This window comes from Scylla paramamosain, chromosome 16 (assembly GCF_035594125.1).
Source record: "Scylla paramamosain isolate STU-SP2022 chromosome 16, ASM3559412v1, whole genome shotgun sequence".
Classification (NCBI taxonomy): domain Eukaryota; kingdom Metazoa; phylum Arthropoda; class Malacostraca; order Decapoda; family Portunidae; genus Scylla; species Scylla paramamosain.
The window spans coordinates 12,442,501-12,470,000 of record NC_087166.1 but is presented as its reverse complement, the minus strand read 5'-3'; the positions used below and the strand labels follow the sequence as shown (position 1 = coordinate 12,470,000).

Here is a 27,500-nt window from a genome sequence, read left to right as displayed (position 1 = left end):
CACCACCTGCAGCCTTACTTTGAGCACCCGGACAGGCGCGGTCAGCTGGTATTGTCCAAACTTTTCGCTCGCAGGACGGACGACGCTGGGAGCCCGTCCTTCCTAAGCAGACATTGATTGGTTGTCTCTTTGTCCGTCCTAGAAGGAAAATAAAAAAACGATAGAACTAAAATTTGCCGCCATTGCTACTATTATTACTGCTGCTGCTGCTATAAACACACACCCACCCACCCACACACACACACACACACACACACACTCACAACACACACTCACACAGTACTTGTAAGTGCTCTGCCTTCTTCCTGGATTAGGTTCGTGGATAAAATTTCAAGCAAACACTAATGGGCAAGAACTGAGGAAGTATAAGCCTTTTATGCATACCAAGTGCTTCATTGGCTTTCTTGGAGGACCTCTCTTCCCTCCCTCTCTCCCTCCCTTGAGCAGAAGAGGAGGAAAGGAAGGAGAGAATATGAAGAGGAGAGAGCAAGAGGACGAGGAGAGCAGAACAGGATGTCAGTCTGTGAGGAAGGGATAGTGGCAGCGGGCCCCTAACGGTTTAGTGAGACAGCTTACAACTTTTCAACATAATCTCCAATACGCCAAAAAAAATAAACTTACTCGAAATGAATCTTCGAAACAGCAGCCAAACTTATGCAATAAGCTTTAGAACGCGAGGCAACACTGGCAAGTTTGTGGCGAGATTCATCTGCAGGGAGTCCCGATTGCCCTCCGTCATCGGCCACGCAGCAGCCTCGAGGCCACGCGGGGCCGTGGCAGACAGACTTTCCTCGGTGTCTGCAGTGAAGAGAAATCTGGGCGGCGGCCAGGAGGGCGAGGTCACCAAGTAGAAACGTAAATGTCCAGGAAACGTCGTTTTTTAAGATAACACGAACTTACTCCTTCAATGTCGTTCGATTCCAACATAGACATAATCCATCTTGAGGCCACAGCCACACCAGCGTCCGTAGTTTTGCATCGCGAAACAAACTGGTGTCCTAAATCAACATCCTTGAATGATCCACACACACATCTTGCTCCAGAAATGTTGAGAGTGCCACTCCGCCGGTACAATCACCTCACCCTCTAGCGGGAAATAAGTTTGCCTTGAAGATTTTCAGTGGAAGCGTTGCGTGTTTTCTTTCCTTTGAGTGATGTTCCGCGACGCAGCTCGGCCAAGGCCACCCGCCTCCCGCCACCCACCTCCCGCCACCAGCCACCGCAAGGCCTCAGGCACAGCGGGGTTACTGGCGGCGACAGGGCGAACCTACGGACTCCAGGGAACCCTCCAAACTTTGTTCCTTGAAATGGAGCGTTTGGTGTGATTATTTTTAACACTTCGGCAGCTCGAGTTTCCTAAAGGTGAACGAAACTTGTGACGGAGAACAAAGGCCATTTGAGACTCGTTTCTTCCGGCCCAGTGAGGCGCTTCCTGGGGCCAGCATGCGTACACACACACACACACACACAACACACACACACACACACACACAGCACACACACACACACTACATACACACACACACAACACACACACACACACACATACACACACACACACACACACACACACACTAGAGCACGAAAAGGCGACACAGTACGTAACTTCTTCCATCACTTGCCTCGTCATGTCCACCCCAGCCTTCCCTTCTCCTCTACCTCTATCATCCCTACGCCAAACACACGCCTCCCCTGCCCACCTCCCTTCCCCACATCCCTTCCCGCCTTCCTTCCCAGCCTCCTCTCCTTGCCTCCTCTACCTTGCCTCCCTCTCCTTGCCTCCCCTCCCCGCCTCCTGTCGCTGTCTCCTCGCCCCAATATCTGGCGTCTCTCAAGCTCTCCTCCATCTCCCTTCTTTCTGTCGGCTGAATATCTAAAGACCCCCGCTGCCGTACCTGAGCGAGGGCATTTTAGACCACCTGAAGGAGAAGCAAAGAAGATTATGCAGGAAATAATGGATAATTATGGTGGGAATTAAGGACGAGATGATTATGTGAAGGAAGGAACGAGAAAGATAGAAGGAGGAGCAGGAGACGAGGAGAAAGAAGAGGGAAAAATGGAGAGGAGAGGAAAGAAGGAGGAAGAAGAGGCGGAGGGAAAGTGGTAATATTTTAGCGACGTAGAAGTGTATGAAGACACTGAGAGAGGGAAGCAGGAAGGGATGCATGGAAGGAGGGAAGGAGAGGAGAGAGGGAAGGAAGATTATAGCGAAGGAGATAAGGAGGAAAGGAAATAAAAAGAAAAGATTAGCAAACCAAAGATAAAAAGATATAAAATGAGAATTTGTGAGAATAAAATGCAAGAAAGAAAATTAGAGAAAACGGAAACAAAATTAATAACTTTGAAGTAATTAAGAAAAACAGTATGAATTTTTCTTCCAAACTGCATTTTATTTTCTTATTTCTTTCCTCCTCTCCCTCCTTCTCTCATCTTTTTTTGTCCAACCCGTCTCCCTTTTCTTCTTCTCTCCCTCCATTTACTCTTTAATCCTCGTCCTTCTCCTCCTCTTCTTCTTCTTTCATCTCATTTTCTTCTTCCTCCATTGATTCCCGCCTCCTCTCACTCCTTTTCTCATTTTCATATTCTTTTCTCTCCATTTACTTCTCCCTTCTCGTCCTTCTTCGTTCCCTCCTCCTCCTCCTCCTCCTCCTCCTCCTCCTTCCATGCGTGACTCACTTAACCTTTTTAATAAATTTTCGAGACCAGATTATAAATTACTCTAGATCGTGAGAGAGAGAGAGAGAGAGAGAGAGAGAGAGAGAGAGAGAGAGAGAGAGAGAGAGAGAGAGAGAGAGAGAGAGATTAGCGTAAAGTATATAACATCAGTAGTAACAACAACAACAACAACAACAACAACAACAACAACAACAACAACAACAACAACATTAGCATTAACAGGCAAGCGGAGCGGCAATGTCGTGAAAAATATATAACCATGAAGTAGATGTGTAACATTTGCATTTTGTTGACAGAACTTGATGCCTGGATACACACACACACACACACACACACATACATAAATAGTTTGGCAATCTGTGTATATCTTGCTGAATTATCATTCTTACTTTGCTTACCGTCATCGTTAGTATTTGAGAGAGAGAGAGAGAGAGAGAGAGAGAGAGAGAGAGAGAGAGAGAGAGAGAGAGAGAGAGAGAGAGAGAGAGAGAGAGAGAGACATTGATCAAGATTCACGGACATTTTCACTCCTGAGGCGAAAAGATCCACACACACCTGCTGCGCGCACACACACACACACACACACACACACACACACACACACACACACACACAGGATAGGATTTACATAAACACCCTCTAATCTGCATGGCTCCACTACCCTGTCTCATAATAACATCCATCCACTCATCCACATCCACTGCAGTCACTCCACATCATGACAACAACAACACCCAAACACACACACACACACACACACACACACACACACACACACACACACACTCGGAAAACAGGAGAAAAGGTAGAAGGGAAAGAGAAATAAAAAAAAACATACTGAATACGAGAAGGAGGAAGAAAAAAAGAGGGGTAGAAGAGAAAAGAGAAGAATGTTAGACTTACAAATATGATAAAAGAAAAAAAGTATAAAAAAAGAGTTGACTACGCACCTTCTGCTAGCACACGCTCAGGAAACAAAAAATACACGTTATTTCACCGCTGAGCGCATCAAACAAAAAATCAACATCTAAAAGAGAAGAGAGAACAAATGAATCACCTACATGTCTTAATTCCATCGACCGCATAACAAAAATATTCATTTATTATTCATTTACGCGCCCACCCCGAGGTCTTGCTGACGTCATCATTGGAGTGCCTTTCCAGTGATGACGTCAAAATCTGTTTCAGCCAATCATCTAATGGCATTTTGTATTATTTCGTCTTCACTCTGCTGCCGTGTGTGTGTGTGTGTGTGTGTGTGTGTGTGTGTGTGTGTGTGTGTGACTTCATCACTGGAGGACTTTTCATATGAATTACAATAGTTCATGCCTCATTCGTTTACTTATGAAGTACTAATTTGCATTTCACTTATCTATTTTCAGGGTATCCACTCCTACTTTTCGCAAACTAGTGCCTTCAACAACAGGAGCAAATTTAACTCATTTGAAGCGTGTGTTGATGACCCCATTACTGGAGGAGTGTTCCCTTAGTCACCGATCCAAGACGGAGGGTCCCTCAGACATGGCTCGGTTGAAATTAACTGTGGGCCTCCTTCGGACTAGAAGCACGTCACCTAAGAAATCCTTGGTGACAATCTAACACACACACACACACACACACACACACACACACACACACACGTTGATCTGAGGAACATGCATATCCCTTCGAGAGAGAGAGAGAGAGAGAGAGAGAGAGAGAGAGAGAGAGAGAGAGAGAGAGAGAGAGAGAGAGAGAGAGAGAGAGAGCATTCAAGATCCAAACACCTGCTTCGTCTGAGTGGCCGTAACTGCTTTCACGTTAAGAGGAAGCAGAATTACCGAGACGTGGTGTAAATTCCTTCCTTGTCCTCGCTTTACGGAAATACAAATTCATGTGCCGCTAGTAAGGGTGTTAAGACCTCGCCTCGTTAACTGATTGAATAAGCTAATGGTTTAATTCGGTTTAGTATAAGTGTATGGATGCGCATTGTTTGCTTTTGTGAACTGGTTAATGAGAATAAGAGGAGGTATGAGGAGGAGAATGGGGAGGAAGAGATAGTATAAATTGAAATACAGTAAAATGAACGTAAAGGGAAAGAAACAAAGAAGAAAGAAGTGAAATTTTTGTCGGAAGTAAAACGCAAGGAGGAGGAGGAGGAGGAGGAGGAGGAGGAAGCCAAAGCTATAAATAGTTCCGGAGCTTCTTCTCCTGGCGTTTCGAAACTGTAAGACTCAAACGTTTCGCTTAAAAAGAAAGCCAAAAAGATACAAAGAAAGAGAAGACGAGAGAGAGAGAGAGAGAGAGAGAGAGAGAGAGAGAGAGAGAGAGAGAGAGAGAGAGAGCTTGACTAAACGTTCCTCTTGAGTGAATCTTTAAACTCAAGTTCTTTGCGGATTCAATCTCTCTCTCTCTCTCTCTCTCTCTCTCTCTCTCTCTCTCTCTCTCTCTCTCTCTCTCTCTCTCTCTCTCCACGGTAGATCTTATGGAACCGATCAGGAGAAGTTATATCGATGCTCTTTTATTTCCCCTCTTCAAATTTTCCTCCCTTTCTTTTAGGCCATGGCAGTTAAGTCCGGAAGCAGCGGCGGCCGAACCTCAAGAATCTATAGACCTTGCGAAATTAATCTTCTGAGAGCATAATATTAAGAGGCAGGGGAAAGGAAGGGAGCAGAGAGAGAGAGAGAGAGAGAGAGAGAGAGAGAGAGAGAGAGAGAGAGAGAGAGAGAGAGAGAGGGTTATTTATATATTTTTTTTTTCATTTATAGACGAAATCAAACTTTTTATCACTTTTCTCAATCGTTATCATTAATCTCTCTCTCTCTCTCTCTCTCTCTCTCTCTCTCTCTCTCTCTCTCTCTCTCTGACACAACCGTAAGAGAGAGAGAGAGAGAGAGAGAGAGAGAGAGAGAGAGAGAGAGAGAGAGAATTGTCGGGTCCGGTTCGACGTCGCATCGGAAGAGCGGATTCTCAATGTGGTAAGTGGCGAATGTTGATCGATACAATTCAATTCCCTCAATTTAATCAGTGAAATGCGATTATCCGAGAGAAGTTGAGGTGCCGCACTGACATCCGCTGAAGACAACTAAGAGGAGGAGCTCGAGGAGGAGGAGGAGGAGGAGGAGGAGGACGAGAAGGAATAGGAGGAGAGGGGGAAAGAGCAGGAGGAGATGAGAAGATGGAGGTTTGCTGAGGGGAAAGGAAGGCGTGCGTTAAGGTGAGGGGAGATGAGAACAAGAGAAGAGGAGAAGGAGGAGGAGGAGGAGGAAGGTCATAGGAGGTAATTGAGAGGAAGATGGGCACGTGCTGCGAGGGGAGAGAACAGGGGAGACACGGGAGCAACTGAAGGGAGATGGCTCTACGTGATGTGTGGGGGAGAGAGAGAGAGAGAGAGAGAGAGAGAGAGAGAGAGAGAGAGAGAGAGAGAGAGAGAGAGAGAGAGAGAGAGAGAGAAACGCTCCACACACTCACATAAGGACACCAAACTAGGCATAAACTCACTAAAAAAAGGTTTAAAAAAAAGAATCACACGTAAAGTATCATTTGAAATCTTTAAACTCCTCTTTTCCAGAACCTTTATATTTGTCTCAGGAACTTGAGAAAGGAGTGGAAAAGAGAGAGAGAAAGAGAGAAAGAGAGAGAGAGAGAGGCAGAAGTTGAAGAGCAGCAACCTCGTATATTCTTAGTCTAATGTAATATGCAAGTTTACTCCTCTCCAAGAAACTTACATTAAGATCAACAGACCCAGTTAAGGAAGAGTGGGAAGAAGCTAACCCAGAATAAACCAGTATTAAGCCACGTACTGTTGCCACACCACTCTCTCTCTCCTCCGACACACACACACGCACACACCCGCGCCATACATTCTACTCCCAGCAAAAAGGAAAGACGAAGACACAGGGGAAGGGAGAGGAGAAGAAAAAGCAGATTTTCTATATAACGAGTGAAAAGTTTTAACAGGGATTAGAGCTAAATTTGTTCATCCTGAAATGGAACGAGAGAGAGAGAGAGAGAGAGAGAGAGAGAGAGAGAGAGAGAGAGAGAGAGAGACAGAGAGAGAGAGAGAGAGAGAGAGAGAGAGAGAGAGAGAGAGAGAGAGAGAGAGAGAGTTAATCACTTTGAATTTTTTTCTTTTTATCTTACGAATTACATATTTTCCTTCTTTTAAACTCCCTCCCCTTTCCCTTGCCTCCTATTTTTCTGTCATCGTCCTGCTCCTTTCTTCCCCTTTCCTTTACTTTTCTTCCATCATTTTCCTCCTCTTTTCTTCCCCTTCTCTCTCTGCCCACCCATCTCCTCTTTTCACCATCCAACCTTTCCCTTCATCCTTACATCCTTCCTTTCCCTCCCAATGCTTTCTCCATCCACCCACCCTTCATCCTTCTACTTTTCATCGATCCTTCTTCTACTCTCCCTCCGTCCCTTCCACCCTTCTTCGACCCTCCAATCCTTCCTCCTTCCATCCTTTCACCTTCTTCATTTTTTCAACCTTCCTCGATTCTTCAGCCCTTCCTTTCTCCACCTTCCCAGTTTTCCCTTCATCCTTCCACCTTCCTTGGCCTTCCAGTCCTTCCTCTCTCCACCCTCCTTCCCTCTCCTTCATCTTTCCACCAATCCCCTACCTTCCCTCTTCCCTTTCACCCTCCAATACTTACACCCTCCAGCTTCCAACCATCCTTTATACTTCCACTCTTCCTTGCTTCCTCCAGCCCTTCCTCCATCCACTTATCTTCCGTCTCCCCTTCCCTCCTTGCCTCCATCCATCCATCAAGAGGTTTTGCCCAGTGTTCAAGCGTCGTTTCCTTGCGCTCAAGAATCTTAAACATTTTGGAAACATCTGTTGTTTTGTTTTCCGGTCCAGCAAAGAATAAGCAAAAGTGAGCCCGGTAAAAAAAAAAAAAAAAAAAGTAAAAAGAAAATAGAAAAAAGCAAAAAGTTTTGTTTACGGAATAGTTTTGGTGGTAACCTGAACTCAAAAGTAAACAGTTTTTCTTGTGGTGGTTTGCTGAAAGAAAAAAAGAAAGTGGGGAAGAAAACTGGTGTAGGTAAAGTGGCACGATTGTGTTTGCAAGCAACTTTTGCCAGAAGAACGAATTGTACATGTAACCAAAAAAGGAGAGAAAAAGAAAGAAAAAGAATAGAAAACCGCATTGTATTTCTGAGGATATGGAAATGTACCTTAATAATGGAAAAGAACACGCGCCGAGGGAGATATATAAGTAAGAGGAGAGTTAAGGGTACGCACTGATGGAAATAATGAGTAAAATAATAATGATAAGAAAATAAAAGAATATATTAAAGAAGGAAGAGGAGAGCGAGAAAATAGGAAGTCCTGATAACAAAGAAATGTACCTTAATAATGAAAAGAAAACGTATAGGAGGAAAAATAAGAAGAGATTCCAAGGTTCTCTTCGATAAAAACAAAAATAAATGAATAAATGAAAGGAAACGAAACAATATAATTATGAAATACAATCTAAAATAATATACATAATACAAAGCAAGATGAAAAAATAGTAGTACAAACACCACAATAGTTTGATATGATAGAAATCAGAGACCATAATGTTACGACAGTTTAATAGTATACGTAGTAATATTATAACAGTTGAATCGGTAGGAATATATTTTAAGTCTTACATCATTTTATTTAGCACATTTACTTTATATCTCAACACTCAACCTCTTTGTAAATCCGTGTTTTTCTTCAACAAACTGATAAACTGAATAGATTTTATATTTATCCCTGGATGGTTGAGGCCGTGAGCAAGATAATCGAGGCTTCGCGGAGCAGTGTCAATAGGAACACTAATACTTACATCATCTCCAGATGTAGAAACGTGAGGCAGGTAATTAGAAGCGTGAGTGTTGGTTGTGGTGAGTGCGTCTGACTGAGTGGCGGATCAAGTGTGTGTGTGTGTGTGTGTGTGTGTGTGTGTGTGTGTGTGTGTGTGTGTGTGTGTGTGTGTGTGTGTGTGTGAGGACAGGTTTTAAAGATGAATGTGTGTTTGCGTGTGTCAAGTTTACTAAAATTAAATGAAAAAAAACAGGTTACATAATATGTCCTTTAACACATTCTCTCTCTCTCTCTCTCTCTCTCTCTCTCTCTCTCTCTCTCTCTCTCTCTCTCTCTCTCTCTCTCTCTCTCTCTCTCTCTCTCACCAACACACAAAACAGGTCACTCCTTTTTTCAGGGACTCACACTCGTCTCACTTTTTGCTCTCCTCCATCTTCTTCCCTCCCACGCGCTGAAGGAAAGGAGAAATATCAGTTATGCATTAATTTCTCCTTAATCTCTCTCTCTCCTCAAAGTCTCGTCTCTCAGGCAGGTAATTAGTAGGCAGGTGAGTGTGAAGTGAAGAATTGCAGGTAAACTTGAGAGAACTGAGGTGTTGATATAAGATAGAATGTTTATGACTTCTGAGTTTTTGTGTTATTTTGCTTTGTTGAATTGATGTGGTTGTGAAAATTATTATATATGTGGTTGCTTTTCTCTCTCTCTCTCTCTCTCTCTCTCTCTCTCTCTCTCTCTCTCTCTCTCTCTCTCTCTCTCTCTCTCTCCCCTTTGCTTCCACGTATTCTATGTTTGAATTTGTGTTTTTCTCATATACTTTTCTTCGGACTTGAAATGTCGTTGAATTTTTAAAAAATGGTGATAACTTTTTTTTTTATTTTTTACTGATAACATTTACGTGGAAAGACTTCTGTATTTATACTTTCTCTCTCTCTCTCTCTCTCTCTCTCTCTCTCTCTCTCTCTCTCTCTCTCTCTCTCTCTCTCTCTCTCTCTCTCTCTCTCTCACTACTATATTAAGGCTGGACTGGAGAGAGGAGACAGTAAAGTTTGTGTGGACTCTGTATTTATGTAACTTTCTAACACCACTCTCTCTCTCTCTCTCTCTCTCTCTCTCTCTCTCTCTCTCTCTCTCTCTCTCTCTCTCTCTCTCTCTCTCTGTCCTCGGGGCACATTCATTGAAAAATCAATGGCCGAGCTTAATCTGACATCCAATTACCTGTCAATCACGGCTTTTCACCTTCCCTCACCTTCACTCACTCATTTCTACTCACTTTCATTCATTCGTTCTTAACTTTTCCGCTAACCGTCTTTATTTCTTTACACTTTTCTCAGTTTTTTTCTCGTTTTCTTTTCGTCATTTTCAATCATTTTTACCTTTACCCATTTTTCATTATCTCATTCATTCGTTGTTACTTTTCTCTTACTATGTATGTTTTACCTGTATTTACTCTTATTTTCTTTTTTCTATTTTTTTTGGTTATTTTCTTTTTCTTTTACACATTTTCATTCGTCCTTTCTCGCCTTCCTTCTCTAATCATTTCTCACTTTCATTCATTCATTCTTACTTTCCCTCATCATCCTTCACTTTCCTTTACTTCCACCTCGCATCTTGTTCCCGTTTTCTTTGTCCTCATTTGTATTCACCTCTTATCATCATCTCTTTTTTTAACCCTTCCTCACCTTCACTTAATTTCTCTCAATTCCCTTTTATTTTAATTCATTTACCATCACCTTCTCCTCTCTCATCCACTCACTTTCAATCCCTCACTCATGGTCACTCTCATGGTCACTCACACTCTCTTAGTCATTGTCACTCATTCTCTCTCTCTCTCTCTCTCTCTCTCTCTCTCTCTCTCTCTCTCTCTCTCTCTCTCTCTCTCTCTCTCAATTTCATCGTCACCCCAACAAGCCTAACCTTAATGAAGGTAAACTCTCTCTCTCTCTCTCTCTCTCTCTCTCTCTCTCTCTCTCTCTCTCTCTCTCTCTCTCTCTCTCTCTCTCTCTCTCTCTCTACACATTACTCACTCAGTCATTCCAGTTTTTTTTTCTTTTTTCTCTCTCGGTATATTTACATTTCATGCTCTAAAAATAGATAGAAATTGCTTTATGAAATGGATAAATTCATCACCATTATCTGGACGAAACATTCTCTCTCTCTCTCTCTCTCTCTCTCTCTCTCTCTCTCTCTCTCTCTCTCTCTCTCTCTCTCTCTCTCTCCAATTATAAAAATCTCTCTCTCCAATTATAAAAAAAAACTTTTTTTTTCAAATTTAGATGCGAATGCCACACTCTTTAAGGCGGAATTAATTACTCGTGGGAATTGAAGGGCGCATCCATTCATTCACCAATCAAATTCCCGTTCCACGCAACTACAAACACCAATTTAATTCCAGTGGTTCGTAGGCTAGCTGGAATTGACTGGGTTTGTAGGCCTAACGCTGTGTGAAAACTGTGCCTTGGGTTTGAGAGGTGAGGTTTCGTGGCTTGTGACTTGAGTTGGGTTGTTTTGTTATTGTGTTGAGGAAGTTATGGACTGTGGTAGGTTGAAAAATGATGAAGGTGAATTCTTAACCCTTTGACTGCCACTCGGTAAACCTTTGCCCAATTAGCACTCACTCATTTACTTGTTCTACAGCCACATGCAATCTTTGAACTGGGAAAAGGATGCAAAATGTATTCTTTTTCATCGTTAACTTTCTTGTCTTATAAAGACTTCATGCATTGCTTCTGGTGCTGCTAATTGTTTCATGTCGCAGGGAAATGGTAAGGTATTCTTTTTTTTTCTGTTTCGTGAATAGTTTAAGGCTTTTTTTTATGTAAGTCTCTGGTCAGTGGCAAATAATGTGAAGGGCAAAGGTCAGCTGAAAGTTCCAATCACTCGAGAGGACAGACTGAAAATTACATTAATAGAAGAACGCAGTAATACAAGATTGTGACGTTGTTAAAAATATGAAAAAGGACTCGGAAGGAAAAGAAGAATACATTAATGTGAAGATACGTATAAAGAAGAATATGAAAAGAAAAAAAAACTGAAGAATTAAGAAGAATAATAGAAACTGAAGCTATTAAACAAAATACGAAGAGTAACAAACACCACCATTGCCTCCACACCACAAAAAAAAATAAAAAAAAGAAAAAGAGGAAAACTGATAAACACGAAAACCATTTAAAACCACCAAAATAACCCAACAAAAAACCACACCAAATAACACGCGGCACGAGGACGACAAAGGCACATCAATTGTCGTCGCTTATTCTCCATATCCTTCCCTTGGCGGCGCCGCGGAGAGGTGGAGGATCGAAGCCCATTACCGCGGAGGAGGGCTGGAGTTTACACGGCGATTGTCTTTTGTCTACGAGTCCGCGAGCCTATTGAGATAAACGACGCAGTGGAGGCTCCGTAATGATCCTGTTGATTTATTATGCTGCCTAGAGAGAGAGAGAGAGAGAGAGAGAGAGAGAGAGAGAGAGAGAGAGAGAGAGAGAGAGAGAGAGAGAGAGAGATAATGGGTTCTAAAGTTAAATTTTTCGTATAAATGTTGATGTTTTGAATACGTAAAAATGTACGTTTAGTCTCTCTCTCTCTCTCTCTCTCTCTCTCTCTCTCTCTCTCTCTCTCTCTCTCTCTCTCTCTCTCTCTCTCTTTCCACCCACCAACTCACACACACACACACACACACACACACACACACACACACACACACACACACACACACACACACACACACACACACACCTCTCCAGGCTAATTGTTTCTTAATTACCGGAAGCTGACCAATTGTCCACTGCCCTGAGAGGTTTCTTAATAATGTTTGCAGCGGCCCAGGTAATTACTTTTCCTGACACAAACAACTTAGGTGGCGAGACGAGGTAACACTGGGTATCTAATTAGGTGGAGGAGGAGGAGGAGGAGGAGGAGGAGGAGGAGGAGGAGGAGGAGGAGTGGGAGTGGAAAGGAAGGTGTGTGTGTGGGTGGAAAAGTACACAAAGAGGAGAAGAAGAAGAAGAAGAAGAAGGTGAGAGATGCGTGGGTAGAGACAAAGATATTAGATAGTAAGAAAAAGAAATAAAAAGGAAGACAGGAAAGAAGAAAGATAACATAATGAAGAGAAAAAAAGATAAACCCAAAGACAGAGAGAGAGAGAGAGAGAGAGAGAGAGAGAGAGAGAGAGAGAGAGAGAGAGAGAGAGAGAGAGAGAGAGAGAGAGAGAGATAGGAGAAACTCTAGGAGGCGTAGGCGGAGGAGAAAAAGAGGGCCTGAGGGGAAAGAACTTGGAGGGAGGGAGGGAGGGAGGGAGGGAGGGAGGGAGGGGTCTATGTGGTATCAGTCGATCGGTGTTGAGAGAGAATGAATGGAGGGGGAGGGAGGAGGGAGAGGGAGGGAGGGTGACGAGATAAGTGAAGGAAGAAAGGAGAGAGAGGAAAGGAAAGAGAGGCAATAGGTGACGGCAGTGCTGTGTTTTGTTAAATGCTACTTTATGCGAAGGAAAAAAAAAAGAATAGGTCGAAGATTGAGCAAGAAGAATTAAATCAGTAAAAATATATGAAAAAGAAAATTAAAGACGGTATAAAGACAGAAAATGGAAGAACAACAGAAATTGTTGCAGTGTTCTTTATAAATGTTACTTTTTACAAGGGAAGAAAAAGATGCATGCGTAGAAGAAACTGAAAGAAAGATAAATAAATAGAAATGGAAAAAAATGTTATAAAAATTACATAAAACTGCATAAAGAAGTAGAGAACAATAAATACGACGGTGACTTTATTATATACTGTATTTTACGATGAAGAAAATTAAAAATGAGTAAAAGAATGAACTAGAAGAGAGATGAATAGGTAAAAATGTGATAAAATTGAAAAGTACGTAAAGAGAGGAACTAGAGAACAGCAAAAATGAAATTGATGTAAAAAAAATTGTAAAATATTTATAAGGAAATTAAATGTGACGCAGAGATAAAAGATAAGAAGGAGAAAGGAAAAAGAAAAGAACAGATATGGCCAAAAGGAAAAAAACAGAAAACGAAAAGCCAGAGAAAGAAATAGAAGAAAAAGAGAATGATGAACACACAACAAAGAAGAAAGAAAAGAGTAGCAAAATAAAATGAGAATAAAAGAATAAGAAAAGAATGGACATGAACAAAATAAAAACAAAAAAAAACAAAGAATAAACACATCAAACACCAAAAAGAAGAACACACACACACAGACACACACACACACACAGAAAATCAAATAACACCTGGAAAAAAACAACAGTGTGACATAAAAATAGGTGTTTGCGGACCTCTTAAACAGCAAATAGACGAGCTGAGCGCGGCATCACCAGCCTTCTGAGCCTCATTACCTGCTGACGTACTGAGTAACGCACCTCGCCAAAGGGAATTTACTCAACGCAATCTACACCGTCACTTCCCGCCTCCATGTTTTGTGTGAGGGAGAAAGAAAAATGGGGCGGGAAGGTAGAAAATACACAGGTTTTATTGTTACCTTTGTTTATTGTACCTTTGTTTTGTGTGCAAGTTGTGGGTGATTTTGTTTCTCTCTCTCTCTCTCTCTCTCTCTCTCTCTCTCTCTCTCTCTCTCTCTCTCTCTCTCTCTCTCTCTCTCTCTCTCTCTCTCTCTCTCGAGTTGTCTGGATGAAGAAAATTAAATCTCCAATAAGAAATATGAAAAAAGAATGAAAAAAATAGTCTTTCACGTCTCTCTCTCTCTCTCTCTCTCTCTCTCTCTCTCTCTCTCTCTCTCTCTCTCTCTCTCTCTCTCTCTCTCTCTCTCTCTCTCTCAAGTTTATTGAGCATTAGGGCAATGATGAGAGTCTTAATGCCTTTAGTTTTGTTTCATTTGAGATCCAATCCTCTATCTTGCCATTAAGTGAGAGCATTAATAAGTGTTTTGGCCTTGGCTGTTATCATTAGAAGGAATTATTATTGCTTATCACTTCATTATATTATTAGTAAGAGAGTTAAGCGTAAGAAGATTATTTTGTTTCGCTATTAGGGAGGACTTGGTTTTTTTTTTTTTTTTTATTTATTTTATCTTTTTTTTTGTGGATTTATTGGCAATGAGGGAAAGATTAACTGTCTGTGTGTGTGTGTGTGTGTGTGTGTGTGTGTGTGTGTGTGTGTGTGTGTGTGTGTGTGTGTAGGGCAAGGTTGGTTTGTTATAATACGGATAAGAGGATTACAGAAAAGGGAGAAGTACTGAGAGAGAGAGAGAGAGAGAGAGAGAGAGAGAGAGAGAGAGAGAGAGAGAGAGAGAGAGAGAGAGAGAGAGAGAGAGAGAATAGAAAACAACAAAATAGACAAAAACCAACCAACCTTCATTAACAACATAATTAACAACCTCTCTCTCTCTCTCTCTCTCTCTCTCTCTCTCTCTCTCTCTCTCTCTCTCTCTCTCTCTCTCTCTCTCTCTCTCTGATGCCTGGGGGTCTGCAGACGAAAGAGAGAGAGAGAGACGGAAATTGAGAATCGTCATAGCATGGCAATGAAGAGAGAGAACAGTGGGCAGTGTAATGAATCCCGCATGGAGAGAGAGAGAGAGAGAGAGAGAGAGAGAGAGAGAGAGAGAGAGAGAGAGAGAGAGAGAGAGAGAGAGAGAGAGAGAGAGAGACGAAGGCAATACTTGATAAGGGACGTATTGGCAGTATAGGAAATTGATAGATAGACAGATAGATAGATAGATAGATGGATGGAGATTTTAGATAAATAAAATAGTGACTATACAAACAGACAATCAGACACACATTTAGACAAAAAAGACAAAAAAAAATCATCCAGAATACCTATCTTCTCTTTCTTTCTGTATCTCCCTCCCCCCTCTCTCTCTCTCTCTCTCTCTCTCTCTCTCTCTCTCTCTCTCTCTCTCTCTCTCTCTCTCTCTCTCTCTCTCTCTCTCTCTCTTCCTTCACCGCAGCTTCAAGTGAAGATCAAAATCGCAAAGTATTGTATCCCGAAATGGTCCTTAAAAGTCTTTCCTATAAAACTGAAGCGAAAAAACAGAGTAGAGAAGAAGGAAGAAAGGAAGGAAGGGAAGGTCTATAGGTATACAAGTCGATGTTTCTTTTTTTTTTCATCTCTACAAATACTAAAGAAAAAAAGTAATGAAAAAAAGTAATGAGTAATAAAAAAGTTGAATATTTAAGAGGAAAGAATTTGAAACCTTTCTGAGCTCTTGTTTAATCTTTTGTCTTTCAGCTTAACTCTCTCTCTCTCTCTCTCTCTCTCTCTCTCTCTCTCTCTCTCTCTCTCTCTCTCTCTCTCTCTCTCTCTCTCTCTCTCTCTCTCTCTCTCTCTCTCTCTCTCTCGTTGCCACACAAGATATTTTAGTCATGCATTTCTTATATATATATTTTTAACTCCTCTGAGAACTTTCCTTCCCGACCTACAATATTACAACTCCCTCTCTCATTTTCACTCACTCTCACTCTCTCATCCACTCACTCTCCATCCCTACCCTCCTCCTCCACTCTCAACCGCAAGCAAAAGGCCAACGGTAGCAAGACACAAACGATGGAAAAAAGTAATAGAAAAAACACAGGAGATGCGAACCAGGTATTGCCTTCAGCCAGGTGAGAAAGCGTCTCCCCGAGCGAGGTGAAGAAGTGCCGCAGACGTGAAACATGCAACGTTCATCAGACGAGAGCGAGCGACAATTCCATGCCACGAAAGGTCAGAGAGAGAGAGAGAGAGAGAGAGAGAGAGAGAGAGAGAGAGAGAGAGAGAGAGAGTGTGTGTGTGTGTGTGTGTGTGTGTGTGTGTGTGTGTGTGTGTGTGTGTGTGTGTAGCGCAGAGATGACAAGAACTCGCTTCCTTATTGATGCATGGGGTGGTGGTAGTAGTAGTAGTAGTAGTAGTAGTAGTAGTAGTAGTAGTAGTAGTAGTAGTAGTAGTAGTAGTAGTAGTAGACAGTAGTAGTAGTAGTAGTAGTAGTAAGGATATGAGACAGGAAGAGAGAGAGAGAGAGAGAGAGAGAGAGAGAGAGAGAGAGAGAGAGAGAGAGAGAGAGAGAGAGAGTTAGTTAACTGTTTCATCCACATCTTCAATATATGACAATCCTTCTCCCTCTCCCTTTCCCTTTCCCTTTCCCTCTCCCTCTCCCTCTCCCTCTCTCTCCCCAACTATCTCACTAAAGCTCGAGAAAATACCTGAAGGAGACTTGTCACCTCAACGCCAAGACGGAGAGACAAAGACGAAGGAAGAACAAAGGAAAAGAAATGGACAGAAAAAGTATTGGAGTGTAAAACTAAGGAAAAGGAAAGTAATTAAGAAGACAAATATAGAATGGAATAATAAAGAGCACGACCTAACGAGAACGCAATAAAAGATACGTAGGAGAAAAATGAAATATGAATAGAAGGAAAAATCAAGAGGGAACAGAAATAAGAAAAGTCCGGAAAAAAGACACAAAGATTTAAACACATGTCCATTTTGCACTCGAGAAATTAAAACGCATACAAAACACCCACCATGAAAAAAAAAATCGTGATATTCTTATAAAAAAAAGTTACAACATTTCTATTTTCGCACAGTTTATTCATCAGGTATTTTCCTTCTCCCCTGCGCAGCTTAAAATACTAACTTCACCTCTCATTAGACTTTAATAAGGCCGGGTCATGTCAGAGGGCGAGGGAGCGGCACTGCATCACATGGCGCGGGGAAGAATTCTGAGGTTAATCAGCTGACATTTCGTGAACCTGTTGCAATTCTTGTTCACTTTTTATTCTTCCCTCACGTGGGTTTCTGCTTGACTGTTACCTGTTCTGTTACCCGTTGGGATTCTTCATCTGTCGCTGTTCACTTGCTAGCGTTGTCGTTTCTACCTGTCTTTGTTACCTGTTGCCATTACTTACTTGACTTTTCTACCAGTCATTCTTACCTATCACCGTTACTTATCTCTAATTTCTACCTGTCTTTTTTTTACCTGTCACCTGTTACCCTACCAATCTCTAGTCTCGATCTGTCCTTTCTCCCTGTCACAGCTACCTGCTATCACTACTTACCTATAATCTTCACCTGTCACTTCTACCTGCCTCCACCTGCCGCCTACGTGGTCTTAAATTATGAGGAATAATTACAGGTACATCCCAGGCATCGCTATAACACACATTCAGGAGTTTGCGTGTTTACTTGACCAATATTTTCTCGTCTATAAATTATTGGCAGATCTCATTTAAGTTCTGCGCTTTGCCAGTGACGGATATGGCGAGTTTGTCTGTCGTTTGTCTGTCTCTCTGTTCTAATACTTACTCCTATATCTTCGTCTTCCTTCCTGTTTCCCCTCCCGTTTCACTCCCTATGTCCTGTTTGCCTCCTTGCCTTCCTGCCATCCTCTATCTCGCCACTCCCTTGTTTCCGTGTCTCCCTCCCTGCTTCTCCCTCCCTGTTTTCCACTCTGTTTCCTTCCTTGCTTCCTTTCAATGCTCTTTATAAATACTTCCCTGCTTGTCTCTTCACCTCCCTCTTCCCCTGTCCCCGTTTCTCTCATCACTCCCTTCCTTGGTGCCTTCCTTTCCTCTCTACCTCATTCCCTCATTCGTCTACCTCCCTCCTTCTTAATTATATAGCTTTTTGCTTGCTTTTCTTATCTATCTGTCCAATTTCTAACTTTCCAGCCTCCAGTCCCTCTTTCCAGACCTTTTCTTTCGCCTTCCAACTCCTGCCAGACTCCTTACCAACCATTTCCATCCCCCTTCCATCCCTCTTCTAGTCTTCTTTTCCAGTCCCTTCCAGGTTTATTTCCAGTCCCTTTTCCAAATCCCTCCAGTCTCTCCTATCAGCCCCTTTTCCTGATAACTTCCAGCCCTCTTCCACCTCTTCCAGTCCCCTTTCCAGCCCTTCCTCCAGTCCCTTCCAGTCCCTTCTAGCCTCATTTCATTCTTGATCTCTTCTTCCTATCATCCCCTTTCCTGATACCTTCCAGCCCCTTCCAGCCCTGTTCCAGCTTCCCGTCAGCCATGTCGTCCTCCAATATTCGTGATGGTCTTCCTTATGAAAAATCTGACCTTTCCGAAGTCCCTCAATTTTATATTATTCCACCTACGTTAGTTTCCACTCCTTCCTTCACTGCGTGCGTCCCTCATCTCCATGCTCTTCTCTTTTTTTTTTCCTCTTACTCCTCCTCCTCCTCTTCCTTTTCCTCCTCCTCTTTCTCCTCCTCCTTCCTTCTTTGACTCTATCGAAGCAACAAAGTCAAAGGGAAAAGATTCTTCGTGTTCATAACTTTATCTTTTACTTTCTTATTCTTCGTTCGTCTTCCGTTCTCTCTCTCTCTCTCTCTCTCTCTCTCTCTCTCTCTCTCTCTCTCTCTCTCTCTCTCTCTCTCTCTCTCTCTCTCTCTCTCTCTCTCTCTCTCTTCTCATTTTCTTCTTTAGGTAATAACGCCAGGTCGTGTTTTTCTTCTTTTCTTGTTTTTGTTTAGTGTTTATCCGTGAAATATCTATTATCTTTTACTTTTTCTCTCCTCTCTTCCCTTCTTTCTCTCTCTCATTTTCTTCTTTCTTAGTGCAAGGTTGTTTTTTTTTATTTTTCTTACTATATTTTTTGTTAGTTCCTTTCCTCATTAAACACTTATTCTATTTTTTTCCCTCGTCTTCCTTTTCTCTCTTCCCGTTTCTTATTTTTTTATCTTCTTAGACTCATAATACAAATTTGTGTTTTCACTTTTCCCTTCCTTCATGTTAACATTTATTCATTATGCTCTTATGCCGAAATTAAACTACGTGTTAATTAAGAGACGACGGGCGCTGCGCAGGAAAATTAATTCGCGTTTTGTGTAAGGGAACACGAAATGGGAGAAAAAAAACAATAACATTTCGTTGTGCTAATTGAAGAAAAATTACCTTCATTTATCTTAATTGGTCAACTGTTGCTCTGTAGATGGCCATATGTCAGCTCTGTGTGTGTGTGTGTGTGTGTGTGTGTGTGTGTGTGTGTGTGTGTGTGTGTGTGTGTGTGCACGCGCGCGAGATATGGTGAGAGGAAGTAGCCAGGAAAAAAGTATATAGAGAACTATCATACATATTAATTCAAAGTTTTCTCCTCCTCCTTCTCCTCCTCCTCTTCCTTACTGCCCGTCCCCGTCATCCTCCTCTTCCTCTTCCTCCTTACTATACAAAAGCGTGCCTCTCCATTCTTCTCCCCTCCCTCCCTTCACCTCTCTCGCTCCCCTCCCTTCTCCCCCCTCCCTCCGGACTATCTCCACACACAGGAAGGATCCCGAGCTTACCTCTAAGCCGGGAGGGGCAGAGGGAGGGAGAGAGGGAGAGGGAGGGAAAAGGGAGAGCTGCTCTTTTTAGTAAACAACTCTATTGCAACTGATCGGCAAACGCGCGCTCCCGGACTCACGCACGTACACACACACACACACACACACACACACACACACACACACACACACACACACACACACACACACACACACATCAGAGAGAGAGAGAGAGAGAGAGAGAGAGAGAGAGAGAGAGAGAGAGAGAGAGAGAGAGAGAGAGAGAGAGAGAGAGAGAGAGAGAGAGAGAATGACCCAAATGGAAGACAATAAGAGCAGTAAATTGAAGAGGTTAAGGGCGCCTTCACACCTTCAGGGACGCGCCACTCGCCCCCTGTCAGCCGAACACTCTCGGGGACGCCCTCACGCCCACAATAACCCTGCCCTCGTCCCAAGAGTCTCCAGAAGCAATATAAAGTCCTTCCTTCGATACACACACACACACACACACACACACACACACACACACACACACACACACACACACACACACACAAACACATACACACACACAAAGAGAGAGAGAGAGAGAGAGAGAGAGAGAGAGAGAGAGAGAGAGAGAGAGAGAGAGAGAGAGAGAGAGAGAGAGAGAGAGAGAGAGAGAGAGAGAGAGAGAGAGAGAGAGAGAGAGAGAGAATTACTTCACTATCACTTATTCACCATCTCATTTCTTCATCACTATCACCATCACACAGTCATTGAAGTCATCAACACTATAAAAAACTAGAATTATCATCACTATCACCATTTTTGTTATATGATTGATTACTTTCACTATTACTAACCATCACCACCATCACTATCACCAGTTTTTTTGTAAGTATACATATGTTTTCACCACAAAGCATTAAAAAGACCAGTGTAATATATTCACCATCACTATTACTGCCAACCTCACCATTTTCACTATCACCGTTGTTTCATAAAAAGGAACATCATTATTATCCCTTTCCTCTCATCATTACGGTCTTATCATTACCTTCATCAGCATAACCTGCTTTTCCCCACTCGCTTTCACCATCATCATCATCATTATGCATCTCATTCCATCACTGTCTCACCATTATTAGCAACTAACGTGGGATTTGTGACGCTGTTTGTGTTTGGCTGCTATTATCCTCCTCCTCCTCCTCCTCCTCCTCCTCCTCCTCCTCCTCCTCCTCCTCCTCCTCTCAGTTGGAGGTGGCCGAGCATAAGAAGGAAAGTCACCAAAGTCACTTCTCATTCTGTTTTTTTTCATTTTGCAGCGTAACTTGATCCTTCTGCAAGCAAAGTGTCTTCCTGCTCCGCGTCTCAGCGACTGAAAGAAACGGCTAAAAATTTACTTTAGTTTATCCTTCAGCGTTTGCGATTTTCTCTTTTCAGTTCACATGTGACGTTTTCTTTCGCTTCGTCTTGCCTTGTCGTGTGCTGGCTAAAAGATTGTGTACTTTTGTGTTTTGTTCTTTTTCTCTTCAGATTTTCTTACTTGGATTGTTGTTGTAGTTGTAAACACTTCATTTCTTAACCATTCCACTCCCCTCACACTTCACTGTCCCCACATTTTACTGCCTACAGCCACTCCACTGCACAAACACCACTTCCTCCGCACTTCACCTTCTACAATTCACTCTCCGCACTCTCTTTACCACAAATTTTACTCCTTCCACACTTCAATGTCAACGCATTCCATTCTATTCACAAGCCACCATCTACAACCTTTACTTTCTTTACCCTTTCTTATCCACAAACTCCATAACCTCCACACACTCTTATCCACAAACTCTGCCTCTCCCACACTCCACTCCCGGCACACTTCACCACCCCCTTCCTTAACCTTCACCTTATCCAGGCCGCCAGGAGCTACAGAGGCGTGTGATTCCCTAGCTTCCTCCCTGCCTGTTTTCCGCCTGATTTCCTGAGCCAAGCTACCACAAAATTATCATGCACTAAAGAACCTCTGGATAAGACGCCGTGAAGCCTCTCCCACACACACACACACACACACACACACACACACATACACACACAAACACACACACACACAAAGATACCGTGATCTTTTTCTTCCTTCCTTGTCTTCCATGCTGTACTTCTCTCTCCTCTTCCTGAAGGCGATAAAAAGACGTGATAAGAAGACCTGCACTTTCACCTTCACCTTCAGATACCATCGTGGTCCCCGTGGTGATGACGACGTGTGGGTGTCTGTCATGTTTGTCACTGAACCTTCAACATCATTCACTGTAGCTTGCGTCTTGTGTCTGTCATGCTTTGTTTTTCCTCTCTCTCTCTCTCTCTCTCTCTCTCTCTCTCTCTCTCTCTCTCTCTCTCTCTCTCTCTCTCTCTCTCTCTCTCACCAACCCTTCATTTCCTACTTCTACTACAACTTTTTTTTACTCCTCCTTGCAGTCCTACGCACATCCTTTAATCCTTCAGTTCATTCTACTTTACCCATCTTTTTTATCCCTCCTCCTCCTCCTCCTCCTCCTCCTCCTCCTCCTCCTCCTCCTCCTCCTCCTATTCCCTACACACACACACGCAGAAGAGGGAGGATTCATTCGCTTGTTCCTAAGAAGGTTTCCAAACAGGAGAATCGCGATCTGCAAGGGGGGACTTTTTCTTCTCGTGTGTGCATGAGGGATGGTGCGGCTCAGGCCTCCCCTACACTTGAGAGCATTATGAGGGCGTTATTTACTGACGCTGTGTATCTCTGTCTGTCTATCTATCTTTTCTGGATGTTACTAGAGGTTCTTTACGGCTTTTTTTTTTTTTTGTTCTGTTTGTCGTAATCTATGTATCTATGTCTTTGTATCTCTCTCTCTCTCTCTCTCTCTCTCTCTCTCTCTCTCTCTCTCTCTCTCTCTCTCTCTCTCTCTCTCTCTCTCTGGGTTTTTATTTATTTATTTTTTTCAGCGTGTATGTGGGTATTTTTCTATGTTTATTTGGTATCTCTATATTTTTTTCTTGTCTATGTTGGTAGTGGTCTATAATTGTCTCTGTATCTGCCTCTCTTGTGGACATTAACTGGTCTTTATGTGTCTCGGTTTGTATGGAGGTAATTTTTTTTTTTTTGTTTGTTTGTTTCGTCTACTGATTGTAATGTATATATTTATCTCTTTCTGTCTTGCTGTCTCGATCTGTCTCTCTTGTGCCTATATGTGTTTTCATGAAGATCTGTCTAGTTCTTCTTTTATTTTCTGTCTGTCTGTTGGTCGTGATCTATATGACACTCTCTCTCTCTCTCTCTCTCTCTCTCTCTCTCTCTCTCTCTCTCTCTCTCTCTCTCTCTCTCTCTCTCTCTCTCTCTCTCTCTCTCTCTCTCTCAATTATCAAGCAGCTGTTGCTCGTCTTGCTCCTGTCAGGCGTGAAGGAATATTGCAACTCACTCGGGCACATCTACACATACATGCATACATACACAGGTAAAGCTAAAAAATATACACCTACACACACCCGCACACGTCTCTCTCTCTCTCTCTCTCTCTCTCTCTCTCTCTCTCTCTCTCTCTCTCTCTCTCTCTCTCTCTCTCTCTCTCCCTTTCTTTGTCTTCATTCATATCCGGTCAAGTGAACTATGCTTAGACAATGAGAGAGAGAGAGAGAGAGAGAGAGAGAGAGAGAGAGAGAGAGAGAGAGAGAGAGAGAGAGAGAGAGAGATGGTCTAGAACAAAGGTATCAATGAGGAAATTTTATTCTCTCTCTCTCTCTCTCTCTCTCTCTCTCTCTCTCTCTCTCTCTCTCTCTCTCTCTCTCTCTCTCTCTCTCTCTATATATATATATATATATATATATATATATATATATATATATATATATATATATATATATATATATATATATATATATATATATATAAGAATGCATGTGGAAAACAAGATGTGCGGAGGAGAAGAAAAGAAACTGGGGAAAAGTGGAAATGGAAAAGAGAAAGAAAGTAGTAATGAAGAGGAAGACACGAGACGCAATGAGTGGAAAACAGGAAGAGAAGCATAAGAAATGGTAAATACAGGAAGGAAAGACTGGGGTCGCAAAGGAGTAGGAGGAGGAGGAAGAGGAGGAGGAAGGAAGGAACAAAGAGGAGAAATGTTACAGAAAAAGATACACGAGAGAGAGAGAGAGAGAGAGAGAGAGAGAGAGAGAGAGAGAGAGAGAGAGAGAGAGAGAGAGAGAGAGAGAGAGGAGAAATGTTACAGAAAAAGATACACGAGAGAGAGAGAGAGAGAGAGAGAGAGAGAGAGAGAGAGAGAGAGAGAGAGAGAGAGAGAGAGAGAGAGAGAGAGAGAGAGGAAGGAACAAAGAGGAGAAATGTTAAAGAAAAAGATACACGAGAGAGAGAGAGAGAGAGAGAGAGAGAGAGAGAGAGAGAGAGAGAGAGAGAGAGAGAGAGAGAGAGAGAGAGAGAGAGAGAGAGAGAGAGAGAGAGAGAGAATGAAATTTTAACATCGTTCGAAGGACAGACAACGAGAACAAAGGTGAAGTTAAGTATTTTTTTCTTTTTTCCTTCTGTGAGTCTGTGAGGAACAAAAGTCCTTATTATGTTATGGTCTTGAAGGCACCAAGGAAAGAACTGATTTTCATAAGACGTGAAACCCATTTGTGGGAACTTAAAGACTACTACTACTACTTATACTACTACTACTACTACGAATAAGTCATACACCATTGTTTATCCATATAAGTGTAACTATATACTTGTAACTTATGACTATATATATATATACGAGTATTACATAGTCTATCTATACTTAACTATAATTTAACTATAGCCAACTTTACCTAACTTATATGTAACCTAACCAGAACAACCTAAAGTAATTTAACTGTACCTAACCTAACCTTAAGTAATTTAAATGTACCTAACCTAACCTAAGCATACCTAACTTAACCTAGCGTAACTGAACTCTGACCAGCTTTACCTATCCTCACTAAATCCCTGACGAGCGTTATAACTTCAAACACTATGCTTCTGATCCTCTTCCACTAAATACTCGTTCATTTATCCAAGGCTCCCACGCTCTATAATTATAACGCCGCCAAACACGGCCTCTATTAAGGGTAAATACACCACACATATGCACACACTGGACGCTCATTATTGTGTCTCTCTGTCCCACTTTATCACCGCTAAGTGTCGCTTTCGAAACCATTAAATTCATCACGGGAATCCACACTCTTTTATGCTTCTCTCTCTCTCTCTCTCTCTCTCTCTCTCTCTCTCTCTCTCTCTCTCTCTCTCTCTCTGTAGTCGTAGAAATGAAAAAAAAAGTTAAAATTGTACTAAAATTAAGAGAAAAAATAAAGTTTTCAATATGTTTCTTTGTTCACTACTATTAATCATTCTCTCTCTCTCTCTCTCTCTCTCTCTCTCTCTCTCTCTCTCTCTCTCTCTCTCTCTCTCTCTCTCTCTCTAACCGCCCACTTTAACGAGATTCAGATATGAAAAAATGTGATCTTACTATTAGAAAAGAGAGTTGGAATGCATATCAGTAGATTCACGCACGATAAATTTTAAGGACATGGCCACAAAAATCATTCAGGTGTGTAGCCAAGAGACTCGTAATAAATAAGAGAGTTGGAATGCATTTAGCGAAAGGTTCAAGTTGGAATAGAGTATTAGGAAAGAGATAAACAGATAAATGGTTAACAAATATATAAGGGAAAATTAATGTTACAAGAGAGAGAGAGAGAGAGAGAGAGAGAGAGAGAGAGAGAGAGAGAGAGAGAGAGAGAGAGAGAGAGAGAGTTGGAGGATAAATTTATGGATAAGGGTGACGGATGATATTAGGTTACAAGGCGGTGGTTTCACTTAGGCCTATAGTCTCTCTCTCTCTCTCTCTCTCTCTCTCTCTCTCTCTCTCTCTCTCTCTCTCTCTCTCTCTCTCTCTGGGTGGGTGTACATGTAGTGTTCGTGTGTGTGTAGACAAATTTCTACGCACACACACACACACACACACACACACACACACACACACACACACACACACACACACACACACACACACACACACACTATCGCTGTGGGCATCTGGGAGTGGAAGGCGCAGACTCAAATATACAGCTGATGTCAACCTTTGCTACACTAAACTCAATCACCCTCGCCTAACAAGAGGACCAGCTGCCGGGGGAGAGGGAGAGGGAGAGAGGGAGAGGCAGAGGCAGTGTTCACGTGCAATGCTCATATATTCTGGCAGAGAAAACGTAATCCATATCGACAGACGACGTACAGATCTCTCTCTCTCTCTCTCTCTCTCTCTCTCTCTCTCTCTCTCTCTCTCTCTCTCTCTCTCTCTCTCTCTCTCGTCATAAGAGGTGACCCCCAGCACAGTAATGCATAAGGACACATGTCGTATCAGTTTTGCTTTACTAGTCATAGTGGTAGTGGTGGTGGTGGTGGTGGTGGTGGTCGTGATGGTGGTGGTCGTAGTAGTGGTTGTGGTGGTGGTGAAGAACTAATAACATAGGCACTAGCATATACCCACTGCACTTTTCCACCACACCACCACACTACACCACAATTGTACATGCTCCTAATCCACTTTTCCCCTCCCAAACAAGTATTTCCTTGCTCTGTTTCATCTGACATTCCCCTCCACTTTTCTTCCACAATGCCATATGCTCCTGATCCACTCTTGTCTACACGTGCAGCCTCTCTTCCTCTCCTGTTCCATTTTGTTATTACTCTCCACTTTTGTTTCACGGTTTTCATATAATCCTGGTTCACTTCTGTCCACATAATCAAGTATTCTTCCTGTCCTATTCCACCTAGTCATTCTCTCCACTTTCTCTCAGCTGTACCACACGGAATTAACTCAGTCCTATCCACATAATCAAACACTTTTCTTGCTCTAATAGTCCATCAGGGCTTATCTGCCTTCCCTTTTTTTTTCTGCTATTAAGTTTGACTACAATATCACCTGCTCCTATTCATATCTAAAAAAAAAAAAAGGCATAATGACGTCTTTTCATCCCTAAGTATCCAAAATTTCCCACATCATGGTGGCTTTCATCACAGCCACACTTAACTACACTATCGCGTAATCTACACATAATTTTATCATTCTTATCTACTTTCATCTACGTAAACAATGCTTAGTTTCTTCTTCCCTGATCTGGGTATTTACAATTCGCAACATGCAGAACTATTCTATACAGCAAAAGCATTTAAAAACAGTGCAATGTGTCTTAATTAACTTCTATCTATACTGTCTTAATTTCTTCCTAATCTAACCTAATTTGCCATATCAAACACTTTTTTTCTCTCTATTTGAGCGCTTCCCCTCTGCAGTACATATTTCTAATTCACCTCTATGAACTTAAATGTTATAATTTGCTGTTACCCTCTCTTCATTATCCAACTGTCTAAATTCACTATGTCAGACACTTTACTTCTCTCTGACCACAATGCCTCGTCCTTCTAACACATTTCCGTCCACATCTCAGTAAACAAGTCGTATTTTCTTCTCTCCTGCCCCGGTTCTCTATAATTCGCCCCGCCCCGTCAAAGCTGCGGTACATATTTTAATATACAAATGGGCCCCGGCGGCTCTCTCCCTCTCCCTCTCCCTCTCCCGTTCCCTCTCCCTCTACGTGCATTATTTACGTTGTTGCCAAAAGGACTCAACACGAGGAAAACACATTTTCCGATACGGTGATCAAAGTGAGGATGAGGGAGGCGCCTTATCTTTCATATCTCTCTCTCTCTCTCTCTCTCTCTCTCTCTCTCTCTCTCTCTCTCTCTCTCTCTCTCTCTCTCTCTCTCTCTCTCTCTCTCTCTCTCTCTCATCCTATGTACGAACGTCCTCCGC

The 27,500-nt window shown here is 42.3% G+C and overlaps 1 protein-coding gene and 1 long non-coding RNA gene across 4 annotated transcripts in view; one reads left to right on the top strand and one right to left on the bottom strand.

Moving 5' to 3' along the window:
- Positions 1 to 4,961, top strand: part of LOC135108060 (uncharacterized) — a 122,030-nt gene extending 117,069 nt beyond the window's left edge. For all 3 annotated transcript variants that reach the window (XR_010272127.1, XR_010272128.1, XR_010272125.1), the window contains one exon: positions 4,059 to 4,961. This is a non-coding gene — a long non-coding RNA (uncharacterized LOC135108060). The remainder of the gene's footprint in view (positions 1 to 4,058) is intronic.
- LOC135108059 (protein dimmed-like) overlaps positions 1 to 27,500 on the bottom strand; it is a 174,857-nt gene that overhangs the window by 38,767 nt on the left and 108,590 nt on the right. The gene's annotated exons all lie outside the window — the stretch shown is intronic.